Source organism: Ornithorhynchus anatinus, chromosome 6, assembly GCF_004115215.2.
Source record: "Ornithorhynchus anatinus isolate Pmale09 chromosome 6, mOrnAna1.pri.v4, whole genome shotgun sequence".
NCBI lineage: Eukaryota > Metazoa > Chordata > Mammalia > Monotremata > Ornithorhynchidae > Ornithorhynchus > Ornithorhynchus anatinus.
In genome coordinates this window covers 38,803,437-38,823,052 of record NC_041733.1, presented here as the reverse complement: position 1 = coordinate 38,823,052, position 19,616 = coordinate 38,803,437, and the positions used below count along the sequence as shown (strand labels likewise).

General features: G+C 42.3%; 1 long non-coding RNA gene and 1 other non-coding gene across 2 annotated transcripts in view; one reads left to right on the top strand and one right to left on the bottom strand.

Annotated features, from left to right (window-relative positions):
- The window catches only part of LOC120638432, a 206,634-nt gene that overhangs the window by 40,775 nt on the left and 146,243 nt on the right, over nt 1-19,616 (top strand). The gene's annotated exons all lie outside the window — the stretch shown is intronic.
- On the bottom strand, nt 9,922-10,059 carry LOC114813034. Its single transcript, XR_003760645.1, has one exon. It is a non-coding gene; the product is annotated as a small nucleolar RNA SNORA7 (small nucleolar RNA).

Sequence of the window (19,616 nt, the reverse complement as noted above, 5' to 3'; positions counted from 1 at the left end):
GGAGAACAGGTGTCAAATCCTCATTTCATAGTTGAGGAAACTAAAGCTCAATGAAGTGACTTGTCCCATCTCACACGGCAAGCAGAGCTGGGATTAGAACCCAGGTCTTATGACTCCCAAGTTCTGGCTTTTTCCACAAAACCGCTCTGCTTCCGTTTTGGTAAAGTCCTAAAATACTGTAGAAGGAAGCATTAAATTAGTAGGAGCAGGTATTTAGACAGTATTTTGTACCACACCCAGTACTGGAGTTATAATACAAGGAGCACACAGGAAACTTTCTGCACTTGATGGACTCTGAAGGGAAATGCAGCAGAAATATAAACTGATGGTTCAGTGCGCTGAGCTGGATCTGAGATGCGGTTTGAAGATAAATTTCTCATGAGACTGTATCCCTGTATTTACATCATAATCGGCGGTGGAATCCATTGAACCAGTAAACGTGTGTGTCTGTAGTGCGAGGGATGCGAAGTTGCCTTTGCCGCAGAGATTATGGAAGGAAAATCTTATGATCCAGCCAGTCATCTGAGTCATTGGGGGTCAGTGCCCCCAAGAAAATCTTTTTTTTTCTTTTCTGGTAATTTTTAAGCACTCACTATGTGCCAGGCATTGTACTAAGTGCTGGACTAGTTACAAGCTAATCAGGTTGCATTCAGTGCGTGCTCCACATGGGATTTACAGGCTTAATCCCCGATTTACAGATGAGGTAACTCAGGCACAGAGCAGTTAAGTGACTTGCCCGAAGTCACACAGTAGGCAAGTGGTGGAGCTGGGATCAGAACTCAGGTCTCTGACTCACGGGCCAGTGCGCTTGCCAGTAGGCCACGTGGCTTCTCTTCCCCAAAATCAGTCACTAGAAAATTACCTGAAAAGTGCAGGCCCTACCGGTATGCTTTCCCCATAATATGTGCATTTAAAAACAATTTTTGGACTCTGAATAATTTAGATATTATGTACAAGGAAATAGTAAAATCAAGATGATAAAATCATATTTTGGTTCTATTTTTGATGACCCACTAAGGCCACATTTAAAATTCCACAGATAATTGTTCACTTGTCATGAATTATATAGCAGTATCTACTGTCTTATTTTTGTTCAGTATTCTGTGGAATTTTCAAAATGGAGATACTTTCTGTGGGTTTTAATCCTTTCTACATACCTGCCAAGGTATTTACAAACCTTTCAGAGTGATTTTTGGGTTTTTTTTTACCATAATAAAGGAGCGGAGGAACATATCTGGTATGTAGTACTTTAGTTTTCAGGCAATGAAAGAAGAGTCAGCTTGTCTAAAATCATCAACCGATTCGAGGTCTGCTTTGTGTAACTACTGTAAAGTAAGGCAACTGGGAAATCAGGTGGCCTAGAGGAAGAGCACAGGCCTGGGGGTCGGGGGACCTGGGTTCTAATTCTGGCTCCACCACCTGTCTGCTGTGTGACCTTAGGCTAATCACTTCACGTCTCCATGCCTCACTTATCTCATGGGTAAAAAAGGGACTAAGTCTGTAAGTTCTACATGGGACACAGTCCAGCCCAATTAGCTTGTATCTACACCACTGCTTAAAAGGGAACCTGGCACAGAGTAAGAAACAATATCATGCATCTAACGTAGGACTTAATACAGTGCCTGGCACACAGTAAGAGCTCAATAAATACGACTGAATCATTCAAGACAGTCAGGTCCCCCACTGGGTTCACAGTCTAAGTAGGAGGGAGAATAGGTACTGAATCCCCATTTAACACGAGGGAACTAAGATCCAGAAAAGTTGTTTAACCCAAGGTGTCACAGCAGACAAGTGGCAGAGCAGGGATTAGAACCCAGGTCCTCAGACTCCTAAGCCTGTGTTCTTTCCTCTAGGCTATGCTGTGGTTAATGGTTTAGTAGTAGTAAAGAGAGTTATCGAATATCCACTGAGTACACTGTACGAGCTTGGGAAAGTATGACAGAAGCCCGAGGCTATTTTTCTGCTTTCGGAAGGTTCAATTGGGGTATAAACAGTGATGCATCTTCCCCTACAAATACCACTGTCTACTTAGGTAGTGTCAGAGTCACCAGGGTTAGTAAGAATGCAAGGAAGATGAAGGTGGCATGCAGGTTGGAAAGGGAGGGAAAATCAAGTGGGAACCACTTCTTTTCATTCCCAGCTTTAAAGGGCTTACCACACTCGGGCGAAATGGTCTATCAAGATGGACTTTGGCCTAGATAGGAGGCTGCAACTTTAACCCAAGATGGTCTGAGAACGGTATCCTTGACCAAAATGGAACAAAACACACATAGCGGCTGGGACAAACTTCTCCCCTTGTGGTAATACAATCATGGCGGGATCCGGCAGTCACTGACTCTCCCCCTTTTCAAAGCTTTATTGATGGCACATTTCCTCCAAGAAGCCTTCCCCGACCAAGCCCTCCTTTCCTCTTCTCCCTCTCCATTTTGCATCACTCTGACTTGTTCCCTTTACTCATCCCCTCTCCCAGCCCCCCAGCACTAAAAGACATATCTGTAATTAATTTATTTCTATTAATGTCTGTCTCCCCCTCTAGACTGTAAACTCATTGTGGACAGGGCATGGGTCCGTTTATTGCTATATTGCACTCTCCCAAGCTCTTAGTTCAGTGTTCATATTCGATTTTATTGACTGAAATGATTTTGGGGCCCAAATTGTTTGATAATCGAGATTCTAAGCTGTCCATTTTGTGTCCCTAACTGCTATTTGTTAATGGTATTAGATTGTAAGCTCTACAAGAGCGAAATTAACTGTTTTGCTGTGGTCATATGTTGCCAAGGGTCTAGTCTACGATGATGAAATTTCCCATCGAGAATGATAGACTATCCTCAGGACCAAGACCCTGGACAAAGAAATAGATTATAGTGCTAATGTTCAGTACAACTACCACCATCTTGATCCTGCCAGTCACGCACCCACCGAACACAGAAAGAGGTGGGTAACTAGGCAGAATGGAATGCAGAAAGTTGGCAAATCATTTAGCGTCTTTGTGCCTCAGTTCCCTCATCTGTAAAATGGGGATTAAGACTGAGCCCCATGTGGGACATTGACGGTGTCCAACCTGATGAACTTGTATATACCTCAGCACTTAGAGCAGTAACTGGAATATAGTATGTGCTGAATAAATACCATTACAAAACAAAAAATGGGATTTTAGGAAAGCTTTAAATTTATTCAGTTGTATTTATTCAGCCCTTTGTGTGCAGATCACTGTAGGGAGAGCTGCAGTTGTCACATTTGGGGAGGTAGTGAGTTCCAAATCGGGAACAGGTGAGTGAGAGGATGGAGAATGACTTAGAAGGAAAGTTGATCTTCACTCACTTTAGCCAGCTATTTTTCAGGATTATTTCCACGTCTGTCCACCACCCAGAATGCCTTTCCTGCATCTGCATCTTCACCACTGTTGACATAGAATTGTCCCAGTAGGCATTTTCTTTCATTTTTTTTATGGTATTTGTTAAGCGCTTGCTTTTTGCCAGGCACTGTACTAAGGGCTGGGGTAGATCCGAGCTAGTCCGGTTGGACACAGTCTTAATCCCCATTTTACAGATGAGGTCACGGAGGCCCAAAGAAGTGAAGTCACTTGCTCAACGTTACTCAGCACGCAAGTCGAGGAGCCAGGTTTAGGCCCCAGGTCTTTCTGTCTCCCAGGCCCATGTTTTAACCACTAGGCCATAGTGCTTCTTGCAGAACCCAAGTTTCCTCTCCCATGGACCAATGACCTTCACATTCAGTTCTTGATAAATACTTTTAATGATGGCGGGCATGATTTAGTCCATTGACTCAATTTGTTGTTCCCTTATTGAAATGTATGGAGAACCTGGAAGTGAACATTCATCCTAAAAGCAGAACTTCTGGAAATGATTTCCAAATGAAAAAGCATTAAAATTCATGTTCTTGCTGCATCCTTGTCCACTAAGAAAAGGAAGCTCCCCCCCCCCCCCAAATCAAATTAAAGTGCTAGGAAAATGACAATTTGATTGATAACCAGCTTCCTTAACTAAACCCTAATGATTGATGACAAATTGTTTGCCTCATGCAGTCAAATTGGAGAATTTATTTCTGTTGAGTCAAAAGATGTCTGCAGTTGATCAATTCAATTCGCATTGACCTCCATTAAAACTTTTACAAGAGGGGAAATGTTGCTTTTGAAATATTAAGAAGTGACTATTATTCTGGTTTAATAAAGAACTTTTGAATCCCTAGACCTTAAACTATTTTTGTGGAAACATAACATTTCGATTGAATGTGGTTTTGAGTTTTTGCCTCCGATTCTCAGATATGTTCTCTTAGTGACTTGCTATTTTCCTTGATGGGTAATAGCTCCAAAATTTACTTTCTGACTCATTTGGTCACAGCATAGCAAGCCCAAAATCTCTGTACTGCAAAATAATGATCTTTGAAGTACACTGTTTTTTCCTGAACATTTCTAACACAACTCATCTTTCATATTCAGACTGCTGGGTTTGGATCCCTTCTTAAGTTTCCTTGGTGTGCCTTTGTTATTAAACATGACTCAGATATAAAATATGATGAAACATGACTTCCAGCTTTAAAACAAAGCTTATTAGGAGTCTCAGAGGCCTTCTTGACATCAATTACCTCTTTTAATATGACATTTTGAAGATGTAAATGTAAATAAATCAGAGGCACAAAGCAAAAAAAAATTTCCATAAAATGAAGGGAAATGAAAACGTAGCTAGAAATGTATTTGGCTCCCCTCCCTAAAGACCATGGAAAACAGCAAAGATTTGTCTTAGATGGGCTCATTAAAGGCTAGGTAAATTGAAAAGTTGAGAGCATGATGTTGTTAGTTTAAAATATAAAATGACTTTTTTTAATAATTTGGTTTTTTTTTTGTATATTCTATCTTCCATGAGCACAAACATTTTAACGTCAGGAACGAGCTTACATTCTAGAGACGGGAGGAGACAGACATCAATATGAATAAATAAATTACATATACGTACCTAAGTGCTGTGGGGCTGAGCGGGAAGAAAAAAGGGAGCAAGTCAGGAGGATGTAGAAGCGAGTGGGAGAATGTCAGACCACAGCTGTCTCCCCAACTTCAAAGCACTGCTGAAATATCAGTTTCTGCAGGAGGTCTTCCCTTATCTAATTTCTGTTCTCTACAGTTTGCATCCCACAAATGAATATAATAATAATAATTGTATATAAGTGCTTATTATGTGCCAAGTACTCTTCTAAATACTGGGTTAGATATCAGGTTGCCCCATGTGGGACTCACAGTCTTAATCTCCATTTTACAGAGAGACAGAGAAGTTGTGACTTGCCCTAAGTCATACAGCTGACAAGTGGCGGAGCTGGGATTAGAACCTGTGACCTCTGACTCTCAAGCCCATGCTCTTTCCAACTAAGGCACACTACTTCTCTATGTCAGCGCTTAAGAACCACATACATTTTCATAATTCCCCGACACTTATGTATTTTATGTGCTTTCGTAATGTCTCCTATTTTTAATTTATTTGTGTCATTGTCCTCCACTAGATTGTAGACTCAGCAGAAATCATGTCCACAAATGCCACCTAATATAATTGTAGTATTTAAGTGCTTACTATATTCCAAACACTGTACTAAGCACTGGAATATATACAAAATTATCAGATCCCATGTGGGGATCACAGCCTCAGTAGGGAAGAGAACAGGTATTTAAATCCCATTTTGCAGATGAGGGATCTGAGCCACAGAGAAGTTAAGTGACTTGCCCAAGGTGACAGCAGGTACGTAATGGAGCTGGGATTAGAACCTGGGTTCTCTGACCCTCAGGCCTGGGCTCCTTCCACTGGGCTGTTCCGCTTCAGCTAAGCACATAAATACTCACAATCTCCCGAGCACTTGCACATCCTATTTCTAAAACACACACTCTTATACGTATCCTATTTTCCTTCTTCCTCTCTTGTGTAATTTATTTTACTATTTTACCAATAGATTTGAAACTCCTTGAGGGCAGGGCCTTCTAACATCACCCCTCTCCCCACCTTCAAAGCCTTATTAAAATGTCATCTCCTCCAAAAGGTCTTCCCTGACTTAGCCTTCATTTCCCCTACTTCCTCTTCCTTCTGTGTTATCTGTACACTTGGCTATTTGCTTTTTAAGCACTTGGTATTCATCCCACCTTCACCCCACAGCACTTTTGTATGTTTCTCTAATGTACTTCGTCTGTCTCCCCCTTCATTCATTCAATCGTATTTATTGAGGGCTTACTATGTGCAGAGCACTGTCCTAAGCACTTGGAATGTACAGTTCGGCAACAGAGACAATCCCTGCCCAATAACGGGCTCACAGTCTAAATGGGGAGGCAGACAGTAAAGCAAAACGGAAGAAAACAACCCCCTTGTGGACAGGGGATACTGTCTACCATAAAAAGCAGCATGGCTTAGTGAGAAGCAATGTGGCTTAGTGGAAAGATCATGGGTTTTGGAGTCAGAGGTTGTGGGTTCTAATCCTGCATCTGCCACTTGTCACCTGTATGACTTAGGGCAAGTCACTTCACTTCTCTGTGCCTCACCTGTAAAACAGGGATGAAGCCTGTGAATCCCAAGTGGGACAACTTCACTACCTTGTATCTACCCCAGGGCTTAGAATATTGCTTGGCACATAATAAGCGCTTAACAAATACCATCATCATTATTATTACCAACTCGGTTGTATCGTATTCTTCCAAGTGCTTAGTACAGTGGTCTGCACCCAGTTGGCACTCAATGAATGCTAGTCATTGATTGATAAATCGGTGGTGAGCTCTCATTTTGATCCATTTTCTGTATTTTAAAGACCCTTCTCAATGATGGAAATCTTATTCAGAGTTTCATAATAGAAGTCCTGCCTTGTGAGTGAGATCCTTTCTTTGTTTATGATGAGAATAGTTCCATCAATCAATGGTATTGATTGAGTGCTTACTATATGCAGAGCACTGTACTCAGCATTCATTCAATAGTATTTGTTGAGCGCTTACTATGTGCAGAACACTGTTCTAGGCACCGGGGTAGATACAGGTCAGGTTGTCCCATATGAGGCTCACAGTCTTAATCCCCATTTTACAGATGAGGTAACTGAGGCCCCGAGAAGTTAAGTGACTTGCCCAAAGCCACACGGCTGACAGGTGGCGGAGCTGGGATTAGAATCCATGACCTCTGACCCCTAGGCCTGTGCTCTTTCCACTGAACCATGCTGCTGGGTGATGATGATATAAAAGACTTGGTAGACATCTTCCCAGCCCACAGTCGCTCACATCTTCAGTGGTGATGTCATGGTCTTTCCAGGGCCATGGGATTTCATTATGGTTGAGTAAAAGTCCTTATTTAAGGTGGTGGTCAGCATATTCCTGGAAGCCTTCATCTCTGACATCAATCAATCATTTGTATTAATTGAGCGCTTAGTGTGGAGAACTGTACTGTGGCATTCTTCCATTGGTCATGCCTCTTAGCTTTAGCTCCACATCCTCTTGCCACTTTTGTAGGTCTGTAACAACAGATCGGAAGTAATGCTTTGAATAAACTTTACCGGGAACTCTTGAACGTGATGCTGCTCGAATGCTATTTACTCCCGGTCATTGATAATATGAATGATTTATTGGGAATACAAACGCAAGTTGCAAGACGAGATATTGATTCAAGCGATCTGAAGAGTAATTGCTTTGCTTTTAAAATCAAACGCCCATTCTCATTTCAGAATCTTTAGTATTTTATCATTTCTAGTGGTAGCTCAGGATATGAAATAGAGTTGACATTCAAGTACCCTCAGAGAAACAATAGTTAACATTTGACAAATGAAATGACAATCGCATAGACCTTTCGTATATGCTAGAAGTGGAAAAACTTTAGCTATCCAGTGCTTAAAATACTAAATAACATACACACTTAAAATACATGGCCCTGGATATGTGAGTATTGCCTTTTTTTCCACCTTCTAGAAATTCCAATTTACTTTCTGCCTGTGTATCGTTCCCAAACTGAAACTGCACTAGGATTTAAATGTGCATCACTGGGTTTATGAATACAGATGGGGTCCTAGAGCAATATTCTTTCATAAATAATAGACTTTTCCTCTCAATTAACATATTTAACAAGTGGAGGAAAAACTATGTAACGCTTGCAGGACTGAATTGTTATGCTGCGCTGGAAATGGGATCTGATATGTTTTTCTACTTCGAAAGATTAAATTCCCCCTGGCAACTGAACTGCATATTTTCTGAATTGGGAAGTCATTTACATTCTGGAACACATCTGTTTGTACGCTATCTTTTGTGATAATAATTGCTATTTACAAAGTTTTAATCAGAAGTGTGAGGTGTTTAAATGAAGAGAAGAGTATGGGGGTAGCTTGGACCTCGGGTCATTACTGGAACAATGTATTATTTTTTAGTCCTGTCTCTCTAAAGTTTGGGTTTGGGTGCGCTTTTACCATGCAATTAATTTCTCTTTGGCATGACTCACTTCTCACCTTCTGGCACATGCCTAAAAAATTAACAAGCCTTCGATATAATGCACAACATTTCATTTGGTGGTTTTTTGTTACTGCTGATGTAACGGCTGTTCTTGCTTCTGGGGAGTAAAACCAAAATAGATGTGTCATTAAATGAAAACTGTATAGTGTGGTGATGATGCTTGTTGTCCCATATTTGAGTGGGGTTACTGCAAAATAATTTTTGCCCTTTTTTGGAGTGGAGAGAGTTTTTGAAAGAGGAAGTGATTAACAGTGACAGATGGTCACGCTTTCAGTGAGGACTTAAAACTGCCTTTAACCTGGGCATTTGATTTTTCTGAAGATCTTAAAACAGTCATAAGAGGAAGAGGTGCTTTTGTGAGTTGTACTCATGAATTTGAGTGTGGCAAGTATCTGCTCTCTCTCATCCTTTGCCTCCTGTGGATGAAAAATAATAATTTACAGAAGATATTAGAAACTGATGCTGCCGCTGAAAAGACATCAAATCTGGCTAAAGTGTAATTTTTAGTGTGATGGCTTTGCTTTCCTGCCTTTTGATGAATGCCATGTAACCACCCTAATACCCTGTTATCACCTCCACATCAAATGCCTTACCATCAGTTTTAAAACACTCAATCAACTTGCCCCCTGCTATCTTACCTTCCTACTACAAGCCAACCTGCACACTTTGTTCCTCTAATGCCAACCTACTCACTCTACCTCGATCTCATCTAAATCACCGCCGACATTCTGCTTCTGGCCTGGAATGCCCTCCCTCTTCATGTCCAACCGACAGTCACTCTACCCACCTTCAAAGCCTTACTGAAGGCATATCTCCTCCAAGAAACGTTCCCTCACTCAGAGCTCATTTCCTCTTCTCCCACTCCCTTCTGCATCACCCTTACACTTAGATTTGATCCCTTTATTCACCCCTTCTTCAGCCTCAGAGCACTTAAATACATAAGTTGAGTATTTATATTAATGTAGCTAATTAATGTAATCTAGACAGTAAGCTTTTTTGCAGGAAACGTATCTACCAATTCTTAGTGCTTAGTACAGTGCTCTGCACACAGTAAGTGCTCAATAAATACTTTTTTCACTGACTATTATTCTGTATTTCCCGCTGACGGCTTCTTATTACTATCAGTGCTCCTACTTGCCCTTAGTATGCTGTAGAAAGCACCTCCTTCATGTACTTTTTATCATGCGTATGTTTCTCTTGAGGGGTCGGTGGCTGTTTGTGTGACAGTCTTGGCTTGACTTGTGCTCTCGAGTCATCTCGACCCATAGCGACTCCATGGACACATCTCTCCCAGAACGCCCCATGCTCCATCTGGAATCATTCTGGTAGTGGATCCACAGAGTTTTCACAGTAAAAGTATGGATTTGGTTTGCCATTGCCTTCTTCCGAGCAGTAAATTTGAGTCTCCACCCTTGACACTCTCCCCTGCTGCTGCTGCTCAGCCCTGGTGACTTTTGACCTGTAGCAGATTGCCTGCCACTCTCCAGCCACTGCCCAAGCTAAGAAAGGAATGGACAGGCCCCTGCTTGACTCTCCCTCCCATATCCGAGACTGGTAGAGTACTGGAAACTCTCCAGGTGCCATCCTGAGAGGGGTCTGTGTGTATTTAGGGCAAAGGAAACCTTTTATGGAGGTAGTATATTAGGAAATAAAGCTTGGAAAAGCAAAGTGCGTTTCTCCCGGTTGATGGTTTTATTGCCAGGTACTGATTGAGTTTGCTATTGAATCAAAAAGGAAAACCATAGATCTCCATTAGTAGTCCACTTACTCAGGTGCTGAATGAATGAAACCACCACAGTAAAAGGAAATATCTCTGGCGGTAAGAATTTTAATAAATCACTTGGGTTTTGATCTATTCCAAACTGATCCTTTCCACCAACATGTGCATTACCGTGAGGACACTGGTGTGAAAGGAAAGACAAATGCCTACAGGCTGAGAAATTCAAAACCTACATTTAAAGCTTGGCCAAAAAAAGGCACACAAATTTCTTATTTTTGTCCTTTAGAATGGGTGTTTCTAAAGCCCACTTTGAGATTTGCTGGAAATTTAATTTCCTATGAGGAACCCTCAGTCTTGGTTCTAATTTTGATGGTTCTGCTTCATTTTTTCCTTTAGAATTAAAGCTGTTTACCTGCATAGGTTGTAGTGGGCAGGGAATGTATCTACCAACTCTGTTAAACTCTCCCAAGCTCTATGCACAGTAATCGCTCAATAAATGTAATAGGTGAATTTAAGCATTATCAATCCTAGAAGCATTCTTAAATGCCATACATGTTCAAAAAAGAACAACCCCCTAAACCTTTTGATGTTTTTCCTTTGGGCCATTTTGAAGTAATTTAACTTCATTCTGGTTTGCGTAGACAGTTTATTAATTCATTGCCCAATTAATTTTGTTAATGAGGTGTACATCCCCTAGATTCTACTTATCATGATTATGTTGTCTGGTTTTTGTCCATCTGTTTCCCCCGGTTAGACTGTGAGCCTGTCATTGGTCAGGGATTGTCTCAATCTGCTACCAAATGGTACATTCCAAGTGCTTAGTACAGTGCTCTGCACATAGTAAATGCTCAATAAATACTATTGGATGAATGAATTGCTTCGCCAATGATTTTAATGTCTGCTACTGCCACTAGCTGATAAGCTCCCTGAGAACAGGGGTAATAATAATAATGTTGGTATTTGTTCAGCGCTTACTATGTGCAGAGCACTGTTCTAATCGCTGGGGTAGATGCAGGGTTATCAGGTTGTCCCACCTGAGGCTCACAGTCTTAATGCCCATTTTACAGATGAGGGAGCTGAGGCAAAGAAAAGTGAAGTGACTTGCCCACAGTCACACAGCTGACAAGTGGCGGAGTCAGGATTCGAACTCATGACCTCTGACTCCCAAGCCTGTGCTCTTTCTTCTGAGCCACGCTGCTTCTTGTCTTGTACTCTCTCATGTGATTTGCACAGTGCTCTAGACACAGTAAGTGCTCAATAAATACCACTGATTGAAAGTAAAGGGGAAAAAAGCTGTACTCAGGAACAAACTCTGAAGGACACGCACAATTACAACACAAGCAGCGGGAGAAGTGATTAGTGAATGACCAGACTGTTCTTTATGATCCAAGCCTGATGCTCTATTTCATGCTATGTCTAAGCAGCAGCATGGCCTAGTGGATAGAACATGGGCCTGGGAATCGGGAAGACCTGGGTTCTACTTGCCACTCTGCCACTTGTGTGCCGTGTGATGTTGGACAAGTCACTTCACTTCTCTGGGCCTCAGTTATCTCAGCAGCAAAGTGTGGATTAAGACTGTGAGGCCCATGTGGGACAGGGATTGTGTCCAACCTGACTAGCTTGAATCTACTCCAGTGCTTAGAACAGTGCTTGACATCCCGGAAACAATTAACAAATGCCATCGTTATCATCATTATATGTGCCAGTCTATCTGGGATTATCTTGTGACATCTGTAGCCTACTTGAATGTGCCACTCAGGAAAGGATGTTGACACCCCATGACCTCTTAGGAGCTCTGCCCTAGAGTGCAATGTTATCACGTTGCCCTGACTGATGGAGACCTTCTAATAATGATTGTGGTATTTGTGAAATGTTTACAGTGTGTGAGGCAGTGTCAGGTGCTGGGTTGGGTACAAGCAAATCAGGTTGGACATGGTCCCTGTCAGTCAATTGTATTGAGTGCTTACTGTGTGCAGAACATTGTACTAAGTACTAGGGAGAGTAGAATATAACAGCCCCTTGTCACTCAGTCGTATTTATTGAGCACTTAATGTGTGCAGAGCACCGTACTAAGTGCTTGGGAGAGTACAATACAACAACAGACACTTTCCCACATGGGACTCTGTCTTAATTCCCATTTTACAGATGAGGGGACTGAGACACAGAAAAGTGAAGCGACTTGCCCAAGGTCACACGCATACAAGTGGCGGAACTGGGATTAGGTCCCAGATCCTTCTGACGTGCAAGCCCATGGTCTATCCATTAGGTCACGCTTCTTCTCCACTTTTCCCTATTAGCTTGCCTCCCTGACAGCAAGACAACTCAGGGATGACAAGTCTATCCGTTTAGAAAAGTGCACACACATTCTTGGGGCCATGAGCCCGATCTAACTTTGGCCTGGCAAAGCAGGTTTTGATCATGGCTGCGTGTATACACACACACAGTCCAACTGCGGACACTAAGAGAGGGAAAGTAAAATGGTACCATTTATTGTGATTACAGAGCCAGCAGTGTGGATCAGTGGAAAGAGCCCGGCCTTGGGAGTCAGAGGTTGTGGGTTCTAATCCTGGCCCCGCCACTTGTCAGCTGTGTGACTGTGGGCAAGTCACTTCACTTCTCTGGGCCTCAGTTCCCTCATCTGTAAAATGGGGATTAACTGTGAGCCTCACGTGGGACAACCTGATTACGCTGTATCTACCCCAGCTCTTAGAACAGTGCTCTGCACATAGTAAGCGCTTAACAAATACCAACATTATTATTATTATGTGCAGCACAAGACAGCCACTGCGTACATACACACTGCAGAACGGATTGTCAACCGCGTCAGCCTTTTCAGCCCCAATGTCCCACGTCTGGTAGCATCATTCCTGAATGAAAAATCCAGCTCCCTACCACATTATTTCCTTCTAGTTGCTAATAATGATATTAATAGTGGTTTTAAGCATTTAGTCTGTGCCAAGCACTGTACTAAGCGCCGAGGACAATAGAGAGATGATCAGAAGAGCAGCGTGGCCTGGGAAGAGCTCAGGCCAGGGAATAAAGATGTGGGTTACAATTCTGACTCCACCACTAGCTTGTTTTGTGAACTTGGGGAAGTCACTGAACTTCTCTGTGCCTCAGGTTACTCACCTGTAAAATGGGGAATTCATACTGTCCTCCCTCCTATTTAGACAATGAGCCCTATTTGGAATGGGGTTGTGTCCAATCTGCTTATTTCACGGTGTTTGACACATAGAAAGCACTTTAAAATACCACAATTGTTATTATTATTAGGTTGGATATAGTCCCTGCCCCTCCTGGAGCTCACCGTCTAAGATGGCTGGAGGGCAAATCCCCCTTTTACAGATGAGGAAACTGAGGCACAGACATCAAATGGCTTACCCAAGCTCACACAGAAGGCTAGTGGTGGACCAAATTAGAACCCTGGCCCTTTGATTCCCAGGCTCTGCTCATTCCCCTAGGCCACGGTACTTCTCAAATGCTACACTACTTGCCTTGTGTCAGTATAATTCCAGGTTTAACTCCCCTCTCCATAATTTTTTGGGGCTCCTTGTGGCATTAATAGTATAGTTTGGAATCTGCTGGCCTTCGTCCACAGTAATAGTTCCTTTCATCTCTTCTTTTCCTGAGAGATTAAGGGGTCTTGTGAAAGCTCTTGGAATCAAACATTTCAGGGGAAAGAGGACCCTGGGAAGAATAGAACTTTTGAGAGGAAAAAACACCAAGAGATAAAGAAATCCAGAGGAAGAAGGCGGGAACAGAAAGGATCCACATCTGCATGGAGGGAAAGAGATTCAAAGAAGGAAGTTTGAAAAGGGAAAGGGAAAGAACTCTGTAGAGGAGATAAAAGAAAAATGATGAAAAGTTAAGTTCTTTTCCTAAATTGTGTAACCATCAACCTTCTGAAGCAAGGAAGGATAATGGAACTTGGACACTACATCCCCATTTAATCACATCCTCCATTAGCCATTTAGCCTGAGTTGGCTTAGAATTCAGAAAACCCAGGAAACTTTGCTCTGAATTTTACTTCACAGCTGTTTATTTTTATGCTTTGGGAATTATAACCAGATGGAGTCTACCCTAATCTGAGAAGTCCCAGGCATCATAGAGAAGGGAGATTTGGGACAACTGACAGCAGCCCGCTAAAATAGGTCATCCAATAAAAATAATTATGGCATTTGCTAAATAATAGTAATAATGCTATTTGTTAAGTACTTACTGTGTGCAAAGCACTCTTGTAAAGCACTTCCTATCTGCCAAGCACTCTGATAATAATATCCTTCTCCCCCTCTAGACAGTAAACTTGTTGTGGGCAGGGACTGTGTCTGTTCATTGTCAAATTGGACTCTTCCAAGCACTTAGTATTGTGCTCTGTGCACAGTAAGTGTTCAAGAAATATGAATGAATGAATGAAAACATAATCAGAGCAAAATAAATGCTCCATAAATGTGAACGAATGAATGAAAACACATCGCCAGAACAAAATAAGCGCTCAATAAATACAAATGAATGAATGAAAACAGATCATCAGAGCAAACAGAGTTCTCACAGTCACAGTCTTCAGTAGGAAGCATAGAGATATTTAAACCTTTCTTCATGACAGATGAGGCAACTGAGGCACAGTGAGGTTATTTGCCACGGGTCACACAGAAAGGGGCACAGCTGGGATTAGAACCCAGGACCCTTGACTCAGATTTATCTTTCCTGTCTTAGATTCGGCTTTCATGCTGCTGCTGAGTTTTTTCGGTAGGGAGCAGATCATCAATAGTCAGTTATCTGACGGAATAGGGGTTAGATTCATGCTCTAATATTTCCACTTTGAATGACCCATGTTTAGAGCTATTTATTCTAACAACCCATCACCTTCCATCCCGATAGATGCATGTTGGAAGAACCTGTTCTAATTTGCCAACAGCATTCTTAACTGCGTAGTCCTCTAAACTGTTGTAAACTCACTGTGGACAGGGACCATGCTTACCAACTCCGCCGTATTTGATTTTCCCAAATGCTTAAGAAGCAGCATGGCCTAGTGGATAGAGCGCGGGCTTGGGAGTCGGAAGGACTTGAGTTTTAATGGTCGTTTTGCCTCTTGTCTGCTGGGCGACCTTGGGCAACTTACTTTGCTCCTCTGTGCTTATCATCTCATTTGTAAAATGGCAATTAAGACTGAGCCCCATCTGAGGCATGGGCTGTGTTTAGCCTAATTATCTTCTATCTACCCCACTGCTTAGTGCAGTTCCTGGCATATAAGAAGCACTTAACCAACACTGTTATTAGAAAAAAAAAGCCTTTGGTACAGTGCTCTGCATACAGTAAGCACTCAATAAATGCCATTGATGATTGATTAACAGTGATAGCAAGCATTAAAAGGAACTCACTGTTGGCCATTTATATATCTCCTTGACTTTTTTATTTCATCTGATTATTTTTCCAATTTCACAGTGAAATGGGTCTCAGTGGATTAGATGCATTTGAGAGCCTGAATGTGCAACTCCACAAACACACATACCTGATGCAGTGTGAAAGACTTACACATCCATTCAAGTGCTCTCGTTTGTTGTGGAACTGAAGGCTATAGATGTGCATTTGTTCCCATGACACCCAGGCTGTTGGGCGTTACAGCTTTTAATGTCATGTCCTTGCCCAAGTAAAACTAAAATAGGAGCTGTATTGGAATTTCATTTTCTCCTGCATGTTCATCTTTGATTGGAGCCTGGCTCACAGATATGATTTTTCTTCAATATAAACTTTTCTACCCTGCCCTACTGCCTTGCCTCAAGACACTTATTTTAGAAATATTTATATTTTAGAACAGCATCTAAGAAAAGATTTATCCTTTCATATCTTAATAGACCTATTTCATCACATTGAATTATACAATAAAAACTTAATAAAAGCAAGTGGTCTTTAGACAGACTTTTACGCCAGAGGGTTCAAAAGTTTAGTTTTAATCATGTTTTTAATATCAAAGATGGCTGAGGCAGGCTTTAGTCGGAAAAGCTTTCAAAAGTAAAACTTGCGGTCTGTAGAAGTAGGTAGCTTCTTTTACTTTGGGAAATAGGACATTTGTCATGGTTGAGATAAATTTAACTAAATAGTCTGCTTATCGGGGGTGTATTTTTTCCCCTCTGCACTTGGCAAAATCCATCTGATGAAAGGGACAATATGTGTCTTTAGCCAGTAAGCTCGCTGTGGGTAGGAAACGTGTCTCCTGACTCCACTGTATTGTACTCTCCCAAGCATTTACTACAGTGATATGCACATAGTAAGTGGTCAGTAGATACTGTTGACTGATTTATGAGGGGCCTCAAAAGCTCTCAAAATCCTCTAAGATCCTCTTCACTCTAGTATAAAACTCAGGGTACATGGTCTCGGATTCAACTACCAAATGCCATATCTCAGGCCTGGGAAAGTATATTCCATATATTTGAGACACTTATAACTTTACGACCCAGCCTACATCTGTTGCGGGACACAAATACACCTCTCTCACGGAAATGTTCGCTAGGGTTTGCCTTAGGGGAAAAAACGTATGAGAAGAGAGAATGACAGGAAAGGACCTGGATTCCAATCCTGACTCCTCTACATGCCTGCTTTGTGACCTTGGACTTTACTTCTCTGGGTAAAATGGGGATTAAGACTGTGAACTCTACAGGGGCCATGGACTGTGTCCGACCTGATGATGATGTATCTACCCCCATGCTTAGTACAGTGCTTGGCACATAGTAAGTGCTTAACAAACAGCATTTGTTAAACTACTGGTGAGTGAACGAGAGAAGCCACCAGTCCAATGGGATCGTGGAGGAATCTTCCTTCAGGACAACAAATGGGCTTCTGTCCCAAGATTTCTGGACCAAGAACTCACTCCTCTTGCTAGTGCTTTATCAGTGCCACTCATAATCTGTTGCCCCTGACAACTGCATTTTACCTGGGGCACACAGGGCACCAAAGAGAAGCAGTGTGGCTTAGTGGCAAGAGCTCAGCCTCGGGAGTCAAAAGTTGTGTGTTCTAATCCCTGCTCCACCCCTTGCCAGCTGTGTGACTTTGGGCAAATCACTTAGCTTCTCTGTGCTGCGGTTACCTCATCTGTAAATGGGGATTAAAACTGTGAGCCCCACGTGGGACAAACTATTGCCTTGTAGCTACCCCAGTTCTTAGAACAGTGGTAAGGGCTAAACAAATACCATCATCATCTTAAAATGAAAAGGCGGGTAGGGTGGGCGTGTCATTGTGAAGTGAACATGGAAGCAGCATGGTGTTGTGGGATGAGTACAGGCCTGGGAGTCAGAAGACCATTGGTTCTAATCCCTCCTCCACCACTTGTCTGCTGTGTGACCTTGGGCAAGTCAGTTGACTTCTCTGGGCCTCAGTTCCTTCATCTGTAAAATGGGGATTGAGACTGTGAGTCCCAAGTGGGACAGGGAGGGTGTCCAACCGGATCTGCTTGTATCCACCCCAGTAATTAGTTCAGTGCTTGGCACATAGTAAGTGCTTAACAAATACAATCATTATTCTCATTATTAGCCAGGTATGGGCAGAACTGGGTTTGGGATTGAAGTGGTCTCATCCCCTGCCTACTGGAGCAACAGCCAGAATATCGCTGAACAAGCAGCAGATGTCAGTCATTCAGTCTTATTTGTTGAGTGCTTACCATGTGCAGAACACTATACCAAGCACTTGGGAGAGTTCAGAATAACGGTAAACACACACATTCCTTGCCTACAATGAACTTACAGTCTTAAAACAGAGACAGAAATTCATAAATTACAGGGTGCTTAGGTCAGGAAGGGACAAGGAGATCACCCCATCTCTCCCTGAAACTCTATTCAGGGTTAGAGGTGATTCAAATTCCCTTTTCTTAAGAAAGCTACCCTGTGTTCTGGCTTAGTAAAAGGAAAATGATTATCCACTCCTTCCTTTCTTCTCAAAGACCTTAAAGAGGAGATGGGAAGATTGAGAATTGCTGCCATTCGTGGTAGTAGCAGATAGGCCTTGCTATGGATAGCCAGTGATCTGAGCTTGGAGTGGAATAAAATATTCCATAACTTGGCAAAAATGAGGCACTAAAAATAGTGAGTACTTCTCCCCATGATCAAAGCCCCTAAGCTTATAAGAAGTTACGGATCTGGAATCAGTTATAAGCCTGCCGATCTCTGATGTATCCCAGAAAAGAATGGTCAGTTTTTCAATTGATACTGTAGATCTCTCTCCCTCCTCTCCCGTCCATACTTCATGCTGCTGCCTGGATGATTTTTCAGAAAAACCAGTTAGTCCATATCTCCTCGCTCTTCAAAAATCTCCATTGGCCTCCCATTCACCACCACATCAAACCGAAAGTCCTTTCCATCGGCTTTAGGGAGCTTGTTCACCTCTCTCCCTTCTATCTTACCTTGCTAATTTCCTCCTAAAACCTGACCCATGCACTTGGCTCTTACACCACCAGCCTACTCCCTGTGCCTTAAGCTCATCTATCCCACCACTGACCCCTTGCCCAAGTTCTCCCTCCCCATCTGAGTTTTTAATTTTTTTTTAATGGTACTGTTTATGTGCTTACTCTATGCCAGGTACTAGGTTAGTTATAAGCTAATCAGATTGGGCAGTGTCCCTGTCCCACACGGACCTCACAGTCTGTCAGAGGGAGGAGGTTTTCACCCCAATCTTACAGTTGAGGTAACTGAAGCGCAGAGAAGTTAAGTACCTTGCCCAAGGTCACACAGCAGACGTGGCAGAGCCCCAATTAGACTGTAAGCCCGTCAAATGGCAGGGACTGTCTCTATCTGTTGCCAACTTGTTCATCCCAAGCGCTTAGTACAGTGCTCTGCACATAGTAAGCGCTCAATAAATACTATTGAATGAATGAATGAAAGGATTAGAACCTTGACACCCAGACTTGTGCTGTTTCCACTAAGACAAGCTGCTTCTTGATGTATCTCACAGTCTGCCATTCTTGTCATCTTCGAAATCCTCCTAAAATCACATTGCCAGGAGGCCTTCCCAGAATAAGCCTCTTATTTCCCCATCCGCCTTCCACTCTGCGTAAACTATGTACCTCTTAAACGCTTTGGTATTCATCATAGCTCCACAATATTTATGTAAATATTCCTATACTCCACTATTTCTCTTATTTGTAGTCTGTTTTAGTTACTTTCTGTCTCTGTAGACTGTAAGCTGTTTGTGGGTAGGGATCGTATGTGCCATCTCTGTTGTAATGTACTTTCCTAAACGCTTACTGCAGTGGTCTGCATCCAGTAAATGTTCAATGAATGCCTTTGATTGATAGTCACTGGGTAGAAATGGCTAATTAGAGGTGGTAGAGAGGCTGCAGCAGCAGTAATTTTTCACTGAAAAACAAATTAGAGAAGCAGCGTGGCTCAGTGGAAAGAGCACGGGCTTTGGAGTCAGAGGTCATGGGTTCGAATTCCGGCTTGGCCA